This window comes from Muscardinus avellanarius (genome assembly GCF_963383645.1).
Source record: "Muscardinus avellanarius genome assembly, chromosome: X".
Taxonomy (NCBI): domain Eukaryota; kingdom Metazoa; phylum Chordata; class Mammalia; order Rodentia; family Gliridae; genus Muscardinus; species Muscardinus avellanarius.
Genome location: NC_137792.1, coordinates 59997192 through 60010382, shown reverse-complemented (window position 1 = coordinate 60010382; position 13191 = coordinate 59997192).

Genomic DNA, 13191 nt, shown 5'->3' with positions numbered 1-13191 from the left:
CAGGTGCTGAAGTCCCTACCTGGCATGGTTTGTTTGCAGAATTAGCATTATGACAGATGGTGTTTACCTGAGAAATCATGAAAGAAAGGAGAAATGACTACCATTACTTCAGTATACCAGTAGTAGAGAAAAAGAATCATAAGTATCTGGGAAAAATTAGAGATAATTATTTAATGCATAATTACCATGCTTAGGGATGAACTGAGAACCTGTTAACACAATATGACCAACCCATGAGTTTCCCTAGAAACCAGTAACAAAAGCTGAATTCTGAAAATGGAATCTTATTTTTCTTAAGTGGCTTTAGACACTTATCCAAGTATGACAGAAATACCTGTTCAAATAAAGCTTCCTTTACCCCCAAATAGATATGCTTTATGAAAATAAAACATTCAATGACATTTATGCAGTATAAAAATATAGAAGGATTAAGGGGGAAAAGATAAGGAAGTACATGTAGTGAGCGTCACTGTGACTTAGGCACTGTGCTAGATATTTTTACAGACATAATCTCATGTAATACTCACATTAAAAGTTTGACAGAAGTATGATCATTTATACACTCTCAAACTTATTGGCTTGCTTGGCCCATTTCAGAGAAAAATAATTACTGTCACTTTATTTTTATTCAGTGCCTTCCAAGTGCACATGAAGCTACTACCACTCCCTTGATCAGTCCAGTGTCCTTCAGTATTCCTGAATTTAATCTATGATATGATACTTTACACAGAGAGAAATAGGTTAACAGAAGTAAAGACCTCACAGGCAGTAGGAGAAAAGACAGTAAGGTTTAAAATACAGATATTTATGAGAATGATAATAAAATGTTAGTAAAAAAAATCTTTGGTGGAAAATATAACAAAACCGAGAGTATTGGGCACAAAAACTTGTGATCATATAAAACAAAAGCAATAAAATGATTTAAAATGACATAATGAAGATTTTATGAAGAGACAATGTTAGTGCTTCCCAGGCTACTTCCTAGGACCTGAGCCATCACCACAAACTAAATATAAATGGAAAATATTAACCACAAACCAATCTGTGAGTAATATTATTTGTCAACTATATCACTCAGATACTCACTGAAATTTCTCTTCCAGCTCTTTAGAGAACTAGAAGAACCAGCACAAGTTAAATTCAAAGGGGAACAACTCCCCTCTCCAAGAAGAAGCCAGAAAAAATCCTATGGAACAAAACAAAAACAGAGATGTAGTAATGATAGATTTAAGGAGTCTGGTTAGAAAAAAAAAAAAACAGAAAGTAAAAGGTAGCTTCTAAAGACGAAAAAGAACATTGCCCATTTTAAAATAATTGTTTAGGGTGGCAGAAATCTATAAGATGAAGATAAGCTGATGCTGTGAGAGCATAGGAAAAGGCTAAAATTAAAAATATCCTAATCATGCCAGGCATGGTGGCACACGCTTGTAATCCCCATGCTTGGGAGGAAGAGACAGGTTCGAAGCCAGCTGCGCTGGGTTAAGAGACACTGTTTCCAAATTTTTTAAAAAAAGTATAAAATAGGTCTGGGAGGGTATCCCGGAGGTAGAAGGGCTTCCAGGAACCCCAGTACCACCAAAAAAAGAATATCCCAATGTAAGGACTCCCAGAGAAAGGCTTTCAAGTTATCACAGGTTCTCAGCAAGGAAAATAACAGTGATGCTATTACAGATGATTATATTTTTACAGTTTACTCAAAGGATTCTTATTTTAGCTTGCCAAACTGACTTTTTGAGCCCTGGATAAAGCAAAAGGAATACTGATAAATGAAGGCAGAGAAAGATATAGATGGATACCCTACAGAAAAAAGCATTCTTTAAGATGACATCAAAATAGCAAAGAAAATAGGAGTGATTCTTCAACTCTTTGTAATTTTCAAAGTGAAAAAATAATAAAAATCTAAAAATTGTAAAGAAAATAAAGTTTTACATGCAGCTGGTCTAGCCCTCAGCATAAAAGAAAAAGACAAATCATTCTGAATGTGTTAATATCATCATGCCTGTATTACAGATTATTATATTTTAAAGTTTACTTGAATGCTTCTTTTTTAGCTTGCCAAAATGATTTTTGAGCCCTAGACAAAGCAAAGGGAATACTGGTAAATGAAGGCAGAGAAAGATACAGATAACATAGAATTGCAAAATAAAATGCATGTGCCGGGCGTGGTGGCACACACTTGTAATCCCTGAGCTTGGGAGGCTGAGACAGGAGGATCACATAGGTTTGAGACCAGACTCAGCTACTTAGTGAGGCTCTCAGCAACTTAGTGAGACCCTGTTTCCAAATAAAATATAAAATAGGTCTGGGAGTACAGCCTGGAGATAGAAAGCCTCTGGGTTCCACCCCCAGTAGCACCAATAAACAAATAAACAAACAAACAAATAAATAAATGAATAAATAAGTAAAATGCATATAACTCCAGTTTTCTATGTGTTTGAGAAAAAAGAAGTTCTAATCAAAAACCTTTGTACCACCCAGGCATGGAGGTGCACGCTTGTAATCCCCGTCCTTGGGAGGAGGAAACAGGAGGATCCTGCAGGTTCGAAGCCAGCCTTGCTGGCTTAAGAGACCCTGTTTCCAAATAAAAATATAAAAAATAGGTCTGGGAGTGTAGCCTAGAGGTAGAAGGGTTTCCATGAACCCAAGTACCACCAAAAAAAAAAAAAAAAACTTTGTAACAATGGGGTTACATATGGTGAGACTAAGTAAAACTCCTTTCCAGAAAGTATTTGTTAAAAGGAATATGCATGTATTAAACTCCAGGCCCGCTGAGTATTCTGACAAAGATTGTATGTTATGAAAAAAGTAGGAAATCTCCTGTGGATTGTCAGTTATTTTGGAAAACATTAAAATGAAACTCTTAATTTCTTCTCAGTTTTGTCAATTGCATTAAATGGAGCATTACTGTGTAATCAGGTCCTCTAGTTTTTTTCTATTTTGGCACCAACCTAACAAAAAGACTACCACCATTCCTGGCAGACAGGATTCTGAGTTCAGGGTGATTTCTGAATTAAACTACAAATTGGTCAAAATCATGCTGAGCCTGACTCTGTAAGAATCAGAAGCTAGATAGTTTTCAAATGGAAGGATTAGTGAAAGCAATGAAATTTCAGATCCTTTGCCTTGGGGCCAAGTGTCATTTCCTACAGCATCTAAATTGGCAAATAATACATAAAGATGTTCACAAATGGTTTTACAGCTATACTAGGAATTCCAGAATAGACAATTTTGGTATTCTCTTGACATCCATGGTTTTTGGTTCTAAACCGTTCTGCCTACTTTTAATCCACAGGGTTTGCAACTACTTTTTCTGGCAATCTTCCTTTTGACTATGCAGACATATACCATATATGTTGTTTTGTTCAGTGTTACATCACATACAAAATAGGATCCCAGAAGATTTTATCACCTACTTATTTTGTAGCAATCTTAGTTTATGTAATTATGCCCTAAGGTATCCCCACAATATGGATATTAATGCATTTCTAAGAGATAGTTTCATCTTGTTTCACTAAGATGAAACAGGTCTGGCTTCTTCCCTGCAGGAACTTACAGTTCATAGAAACAACCACTACCTACAACCCCCTAAATCCAAATATTCCAACATATAAATAAATTTTAGGGGTATAAAGTGCTAGATTATAATATAAACAAAATATTGAGATCTCAGAAAAAGGACAAAGAGTACCTATGGACATTTTGGAAGTTTTCAATTGAGGTGAATTTTTTTCCTGGTTCTGGGGATCAAAGCCAGAGTTCATATGCATGCTAAACATCTACATCCCCGGCAGAGCCAAACTTTTAAGACAATCTTGAGTAAGAAGAATTCCTGCCAGATAGAAGAAAGTGGATGATGTTTTTGACAATAAGAAAAAAAAAATTTGTAAATCATAGAGGATTCAAAGGCCATACTTGATATATTCAAAAACTGCCTAATAAACCTTTATGTAGATAGAGGATAGTGACAGCACAACATTCAAAGTCTGCAAGAAATAACAATATGTGGCAGAAATCCAATGATATAATCTATGTAGAAGTATATAAACAAAAAATGTTACAAATAAAATACAACTAATATTGATAATAAGTGTTTGTGTGGTTTCTCAGGCCAAGCTCTGCACTTTCTGGCTGTTCTGCTTCACCTTTTCCTTCCACAAAGTATTAAATCAATGATGACCACTGGGAACCACTGCATTGCTAAACCAAATGAGGGAAGATACTCCTTGCTTGCTCTCTCCTCATATATTTGTTCTATGTTTTTCCTTCCTATCTCATTTCAGTAATAATGACTGTTCTCTATCAATTCCTCCAGAATTCCTCATACTCTCCCAGGCTTAGAGTATCCTACATTTTAATCACTACACTTGTGAGAGCAACAGGATTTCATCTATTCCTGAAATCACCATAAAGTAAGTTATGCATATATTACAAATTAAGCCAAGGAAATCATAGGTGAAAAAAAACAATAAAGCCTCCCAAGGGAGACATAGTAAGTAGTACCTCCTATTTCTATAACACTTCATAGGACAAGGGTGTATTAACCAATGCAATGAGTAGGGAGCAGGAAGGAGGCTCTAGAAAATCCAACTACACATATACAAAAATGGACTTTCCATTACAATCCACTCAAAAGTGAAAATAAGAATATTTTAGGTGTGTGGGTGTTTACTGGTATTTGTACCCAAGGGAACTCTACCTCTGAGATTAACCACCAGACCCCTTTTTTGAAATAGTTTTAGTAGATCACTGAGGCTGGCCTCAAATCTGTGACTCTCCTGTCTCAGCCTCCCAAGTATGTGCCACTACACCTAGCTATACTTTAGGTTTATTATTTATTTATTTATTTATTTATTTATTTATTTTGGTACTGGGGTTCTTGGAAGCCCTGCTACCTACGGACTACACTCCCAGACCTATTTTTACATTTTTATTTGGAAACAGGGTCTCCAAAGCCAGCGCGAGCGGCTGGCTTAGAACCTGCGCGATCCTCCTGTCTCTGCCTCCCAAGTGCGGGGATTACAAGCGTGCGCCACCACGCCCGGCTATTTATTTATTTTGGTGGTACTGGGGTTCCTGTAAACCCTCCTACCTCCAGGCTACACCCCCAGACTTATTTTTTTTCTTTTAAAATTTTTTATTGGTGCTTTATATTCATACAACATATTGGGGTAAAAAACTTGTGTGTACAAACATGTACTCATCGCTGATTTATCCCCTACCCAATTCCAACCCCATTCCTTCCCCGTCCCTCCCTCCCTTGCTTGGCTTAGTTATTGACTTCGATATGTTTAAGTACATTGTGTGTTTTAGAGATTTTCCTCTTCCCCCCTCCTTTCTCCTCCTTTAGGTTGTCTTGTTTGCTCCTCTAAAGGATTTCCTCTTTCAAGAGTTCCTCCTATGACCCATTTATCCCTAACTCTCACATATTAGGGAAAGCATCTGTTTTCTTATTTTTTGTGACTGACTAATCTCACTTAGCATAATGTACTCCAGTTCCATCCATTTCCCTGAAAATGATGTAACTGAGGTTTTTTGATGGCTGAGTAAAATTCCATTGTGTACATATCCCACAGTTTTGTAATCCATTCATCTGTTGATGGACATCTTGGCTGGTTCCATAGTTTGGCTATGGTGAATTGTGCAGCTATGAACATAGATACACATGCATTAGTTTGGTAGTTTGGCTTCCTATCTTTTGGGTAGATACCCAGAAGTGGTATTGCTGGATCAAATGGTAGATTTGTTCCCATTCATCTGAGGATTCTCCATACTGTTTTCCAAAGTGGTTGCATTAATTTGCAATCCCACCAACAATGTCTTAGAGTTCCCACTTCACATCCTTGCCAGCATCTGTTGTTGTTTGTGTTTTTTTAATTTTTGCTTCCTTCTTTTTTTTTAAATTTTTATTGGTGCACTGTATTCATACATCATAGTGGGATACAAAAACTTTTGTAGACATACATGCACACATCGCCCATTCAGCCCCCACCCGATCCCCACCCCATTCCCTCCCTATCCCTCCTTCCCATGCTTGGCTTAGTGCTTAATATCTAGTATTATAGCAATTTATCCAAAATTAATAAATGATAATCTCACATAACAGTTTCATTTGTCTGATACCAAGCTTTTGATAACTTAAAGATAACATTTCAATATTTCTTTTTGCTTTCTTTCTTACCAGAGGATATTTTTTCTTTTTTTTTAGGTGAAACTCTCATATATTTATATATTTATTTTTCAGAAAAAAAATCTATCCTAATATGGAATATGGACTATAGATACCCAAACGATCTCAAAAAGAACAAAGATAGAAGATATACGTTTTCTGATTTCAAACCATATAAAGCTACAATAATTGAAACAGTGTAGTACTGTTATAAAGGCAGATATATAAACCATTGGAGTTAAATAAAAGCCTAGAGATACATTCTTACATATATTGTCAAGTTATTTTTGATAAGGTTTCCACGAACATTTTGTGGAGGAAATAATAATCTTTTAACTAAATATTGTTTAAAAATAATAATTACATGGAAAAGAATAAAATTGGACCCTTACCTAATCCCATATACAAATATTAACTCAAAATAGATAAAATACCTAAATATAAATCTTAAGACTATAAACTTTTAGAAGAAAATCTGGGACATAAAACCTCACAACATTGAAATTGGCAGTGATTTCTTGGATATGATTTCAATGGCACAGGCAACAAAAGGGTATACAAACTCCCTAAAAAAGAAAAACATATAGTATATCCAAGGACAATGTAAACAGAGTTAAAAGTTACTGATAGAATGGGATAAAATATTTCCAAATGCTATATCTGAAGGTAAATTAATATTCCAACTAGAAGTCCTAAAAATTAACAATAAAAGCAAACAATACAATTTAGAGATAGGTAAAAGACTAACATAAATAATGAATCTCCACAGATAACCAATCTTAGTTGTCTTTTGGATGGAAAATCTTGTTTCTCTGGTTCTGGAGTGAGTTACCTATTTCTTCCTTGTAGTTAATCTCTTTGAGTTTTTTCTCTATTGCTGGTTTTGAATACATAAATTCCTTCAGTTTCTGTTTGTCATGGAAGCTTCTTATTTCTCCATCTAATTTGATAGAAATTTTGCTGGGTAGGAAATTTTTGGCTGGAAGTTGTTTTCCTTCAGAGTTTGGATTATGTTACTCCAAGCCCTTCTCGCTCTCATGACTTGCTTTGGGAAGTCTGGAGTGATTCTAATTGGTTTGCCTCTGAATGTCACTTGGCCCTTTGTTTTTGTTGCCTTTAAGATTATCTGCTTGGCTTCCACATTGGTCATTTTGACAATTATGTGGCGTGGGGATCCTCTTCTCTGATCCTGTCTAAAGGGAGTTCTATAAGTTTCCTGGACCTGTGTATCGACCTCTTGCTCTATGTTTGGAAAATTTTCTGCTATTACTTCCTTGAAGAGATTGTTGATCCCTTTGGTTTCACCTTCTTTTCCCTCCTCTATTCCAATTATTCTTAGGTTAGCTCTCTTAAAATGGGCCCATATTTCTTCAATGTCAGATTCCTGCCTTCGGATATTTTTTTCTAGATTAGAAACTATGTGTTCATTTTTGGAGTGATCATCTTCTAAGAGCGAGATTCTATTCTCCATGTGGTCTAATCGGTTGTTTGTACTCTGAATTGAGGCCTTTACTTCATTAATTGCATCCTTTATCTCTTTTTGGCTCTCTCTGAATTCTTTTCGAAACACTTCTTTATTTCTACAGTTATTTTCCTGATTTGATCTTCTAGAAATCTCTGAATTTCTGTTTTATAGGGTTCTGATGTTGTGGGATTGTGGGCATTCATTGCTCCATTGTTATTCCTCTTTCCTATGATTTCAGGAGTTTGTGCCTTCTCTGGGTTCTTCACTTGGGTCACTACGACTTCACTTAAGGTGCTGTGGATCTCGAGTCTGTGGTATCTCAGTCACCACTACTCCTTTACTGGGTTGTATCTCAGTCCCAGACCCAGGGAGTCAATAGAGACTGCTTTAGACTATGGGTGGTGCCTGGTTGCACGTTCACCTATGGTGTGATATCTCTGCCACCGCCACTCCCCCACTGGGTCAAGTCCCTGGGAGTCAGTACTGGGATTTCTCCTCTGGGGCCCGCAATTTAACTCACTGTTGTTGAATATGCAGATGGAGCTGTAGTGGACTCGGTGAATTTGCTGCTACTGCCGCTGGTGGCAATATGGCGCCGCTGCTATTCCCTCGGCCATGAGGCTGGCGTATTTCTTTTCTGTTTTTGAGCTCCACTCTGAGTCCCTGCAGCGTGTACTGAGCCCAGCCACTGGGAGCTTTAGATGCTCCCTGTGCCAAAAAAATCTGCCGAATCCCGCCGGGCTCTTCCGCAGCGGCTCACCCCGGCTCGCTGTCCGGGCTCTTCTGCAGTGGCTTACCTCGGCTAGCTGTCTGCCGCTCCCGTTGTTTGTGTTTTGAATGACTGCCATTCTAGTTGGTGTTAGGTGGAATCTCAGGGTAGTTTTTATTTGCATCTCTCAGATTGCCAGTGATTTTGAGCATTTTTTCATACATTTATTGGCCATTTGTATCTCTTCTTTTGTGAAGTGTCTATTCAGTTCAGTTGCCCATTTCTTGACTGGATTACTTGTTTTGCTAGTATGGAGTCTTTTGAGCTCTTTGTATATTCTGGATATTAGCCCTCTATCAGAGTGGTGGTTGGTAAAGATCTTCTCCCATTCCATAGTTTTCCTCTTTAGATTCTTAGTGGTATCTTTTGATGAGAAGAAACTTTTTAATTTGATGCCATCCCATTTGTTAATTCTTGCTTTAATTTCCTGCACTTTGGAGGTCTTCTTGAGAAAGTTACTGCCTGTGCCTATGTGTTGCAGTGCTGAACCTATGACCTTTTCTAATAGCTTCAAGTTTCTAGTCTAGTTTCTGTGGGGAGTCATTAAGGTTTTCCCCTTATCTTTACTTAATTGAATTTTTTGTGGCTTAATAGTCTTGGGATAAAGAATGTTTCCCAAGTAAGTATACAGTGGTTCTCTTTGTACTTTTTCTGGAGCTATAATTAGACAGATTTCCTTTCTTTCTAAAAGGGAGTAAGGCTGCTTGACAAATAGTATTATCATTCTCAAAGGCTAATTGTTTTACAAGCAATAGCCCTGCTTTGCTGTTGCCTATCAGTCAGCTAGCAGTTTGTAACAACCTGGTTACAAACTCCTGATATGGCTTGTCTGGTCCTTATCTTATTTTCAAAAGATCTTCAGTTTGCTTTCCTGAAGAGGGAAACTTGTTCAATGCTCGATGTGCAGCAGCATTGGTATGAGCATAAGAAGCTAGACTAAATTCCAGTTGCTGAGCAGTCTCCCTAAATCGCCCTTCCCCTGCTAACATTTCAAAATTTATGGGTATTCCCTGAGCTGCATTAAAATCTGCTGTGGATTGACATTGTTCTGCAAATAAAAAATCCATAATAAAAAATCACCCCCTGATAAACAAGCTCGGGCTATCTGCTTCCAATCAGAAGGACACAAAGCCTCCATGGAGAGAGATTCTAACATGGCTTGAGTAAAAGGCGCCATTGGCCCATATTGAGCACAAGCCGGTTTTTTTTTTTTTTTTTGGTCTTTTATTTTTTTTAATTTATTTTATTGGTGCACTGTATTCATACATCATAGTGGGATACAAACTTCTGTAGACATACATGCACACATCGCCCAGTCAGCCCCCACCCGATCCCCACCCCATTCCCTCCCAAACCCTCCTTCCCATGCTTGGCTTAGTGGTTGACATCTAGTATTATAGCAAATTATCCAAAATTAAAAATGATAATCTCACATAACAGTTTCATTTGTCTGATACCAAGCTTTTGATGACTTAAAGATAACATTTCAATATTTCTTTTTGCTTTCTTTCTTACCAGAGAATATTTTTTTCTATTTTTTTTTAGGTGAAACTATCATATATTTATATATTTATTTTTCAGAAAAAATCTATCCTAATATGGAATATGGACTCTAGGTACCCAAAACAATCTTGAAAAAGAACAAAGCTAGAAGATATATATTTTCTGATTTCAAACCATATAAAGCTACAATAATTGAAACAGTGTAGTACTATTCTAAAGGCATATATATAAACCACTGGAGTTAAATAAAAGCCTAGAGCTAAATTCTTCCCTATATTGTCAAGTTATTTTTGACAAGGTTTCCACGAACATTTGGTGGTGGAAATAAAAATCTTTTAACTAAATATTGTTAAAAATAATAATTACATGGAAAAGAATACAATTGGACCCTTACCTAATCCCATATACAAATATTAACTCAAAATAGATAATAGACCTAAATATAAATCTTAAGACTATAAACTTTTAGGAGAAAATCTGGGTCATTAAACCTCACAACATTGAAATTGGCAGTGATTTCTTGGTTATGATTTCAATGGCACAGGCAACAGAGGAGTATACATACTCCCTAAAAAATAAAAAAAAAATTGTATATCCAAAGACAATGTAAACAGAGTTAACAGTTACTAATAGAATGGGATAAAATATTTCCAAATGCTATATCTGAAGGTATATTAATATTCCAACTAGAAATCCTAAAAATTAACAACAATAAAGGCAAACAATACCCTTTGAGATAGGTAAAAGACTAACATAAATAATGAATCTCCACAGATAACCAATCTTAGTTGTCTGTTGGATGGAAAATCTTGTTTCTCAAGTTCTGGAGTGTGTTACCTATTTCTTCTTTGTAGTTAATCTCTTTGAGTATTTTCTCTAGTGCTGGTTTTGAAGACATAAATTCCTTCAGTTTCTGTTTGTCATGGAAGCTTCTTATTTCTCCATCTAATTTGATAGAAAGTTTTGCTGGGTAGGAAATTTTTGGCTGGAAGTTGTTTTCTTTCAGAGTTTGGAATATATTACTCCAAGCCCTTCTGTCTCTCATAACTTGGTTTGGGAAGTCTGGAGTGATTCTAATTGGTTTGCCTCTGAATGTCACTTGGCCCTTTGTTTTTGTTGCCTTTAAGATTCTCTGCTTGGCTTCCACATTGGTCATTTTGACAATGATGTGGCGTGGGGATCCTCTTCTCCGATCCTGTCTAAAGGGAGTTCTATAAGTTTCCTGGACCTTTGTATCAACCTCTTGCTCTATGTTTGGAAAATTTTCTGCTATTACTTCCTTGAAGAGATTGTTGATCCCTTTGGTTTCACTTTCTTTTCCCTCCTCTATTCCAATAATTCTTAGGTTAGCTCTCTTAAAATGGGCCCATATTTCTTCAATGTCAGATTCCTGCCTTCGGATATTTTTTTCTAGATTAGAAACTATGATTTCATTTTTGGATTGCTTATCTTCTAAGAGCGAGATTCTGTTCTCCATGTGTTCTAATCGGTTGTTTGTGCTTTGAATTGAGGCCTTTACTTCATTAATTGCATCCTTTATCTCTTTTTGGCTCTCTCTGAGTTCTTTTCGAAGCACCTCTATTATTTCTACAGTTATTTTCCTGATTTGATCTTCTAGAAATCTCTGATTTTCTGTTTTATCGGGTTCTGATGTTGTGGGGTTGTGGGCATTGATTGCTCCAGTATTATTCCTCTTTCCCATGATTTCGGATGTTTGTGCCTTCTCTGGGTTCTTCCCTTGGGTCACTATGACTTCCCTTAAGGTGTTCTGGATCTCGAGTCAGTAGTATCTCAGACCCCACTACTCCTTTACTGGGTTTTATCACAGAGTCTCCAACCCAGAGAGTCGATAGAGGCTGCTTTAGACTGTGGGGGGTGCCAGGTTGCACGTTCTCCTATGGTGTGATATCTCGACCACCGCCCCTTCCCCACTGGGTCAAGTCCCAGGGATTTCTCCTCTGTGGCCCGCAATTTGACTCACTGTTCTTGAGTACGCAGATGTAGCTGTACTGGCCTCGCTGAATTCGCTGCTGCTTCCGCCGGTAGCAATATGGCGCCGCTGCTACGCCCTCGGCTGTGGGGCTGGCGTTTTTCTTTTTAATTTTGATTTCTACTCTGAATCCCTGCAGCGTGTGCTGAGCTCGGCCACTGGGAGCTTTAGATGCTCTCTGCGCGGAGAAATCTCTCCTAGCTGTTCCGCAGTGGCTCACCTCGGCTTGCTGTGGCCGTCTGGTGAAAACGCCGCTGCCGCAGGCAGTATGGCGCTTCTGCCGCGTCTGCCACGTCCTCGGGCGCAAGGCCGGTGTATCTCCTCTGTGGCTCTGTTCTCAGTCCGCTTTCTCTCTGGAGCCTGGTGATTTTTTGTTTCACTGGTGATGGTGTTTTCTGGCTATGAAAGGTGCTGATTTTGTGGTAATGGAGATTTGTTGTTAGCGGAGCTCTTAAGCCCCGCTTTTCTCGGTCGCCATCTTCCCGGAAGTCCACAAGCCGTTTTTAATTCTTTTAAATGTTTGAAAGGGAAGGGTGTGTGTCCTCTAATAACACCTCCTTGACCATCAGGGTCTTCAGTGACCGGGAAAACTCTAAACTCTCTAGTATCTTCTCTGTTTTTTGCAGCCCGATTTATAGCCGCTTGAAGCAGGGATATTAAAGAAAAAGGTCTGGGTTTTTCAATACTTTGTTTAGCAAGTGCTACATTAAAAAGTGAAGGCAAAGAACCTTCATGTTTTATCTTAGTTCTCCTAACACCAAGCATAACTCTTAACATATGTACAAAACAAACCAACTAATTTTTTGACCCATTGTATATTATAACTCACACGTTGGGCACCTTCATTTTCTATCTTAGTTTCTCTGTTCATTTTCTGTCTTAGTTTCTCTAGCACAAAGCTCTCTTTTAACATATGTACAAAAAGCAAAAGACTAATTCCTTTGACCCACTGTATATTACAACTTCCATGTTACTCACTGCCACCACCAGTCTTCGAGCGCGCTCTCTTTCTATTCATCAGTGTCCTTCACTGGGTCCTCAGTTTCAGAATCTCCCCGTATGGGCCACCACCTGCAGGAGCCAGCCGGCAAAAGTACGGGTTCCAAAGAGAGAAGTGAGGATGAAATAATATAACTCTTAAGAATTAAATTCCAAATATTATTTATTCCTAAGCATGGAAGGATTGCCAGTCAACTCCCGGGTTGATATCTCTACTGGCTGACCCTGGGGCTTTTTCTCTTATGGTATTTATAGTTTTTAGCTTTAGGTTACCCTGGAGGGAAAAGTTCCAAAGTCCG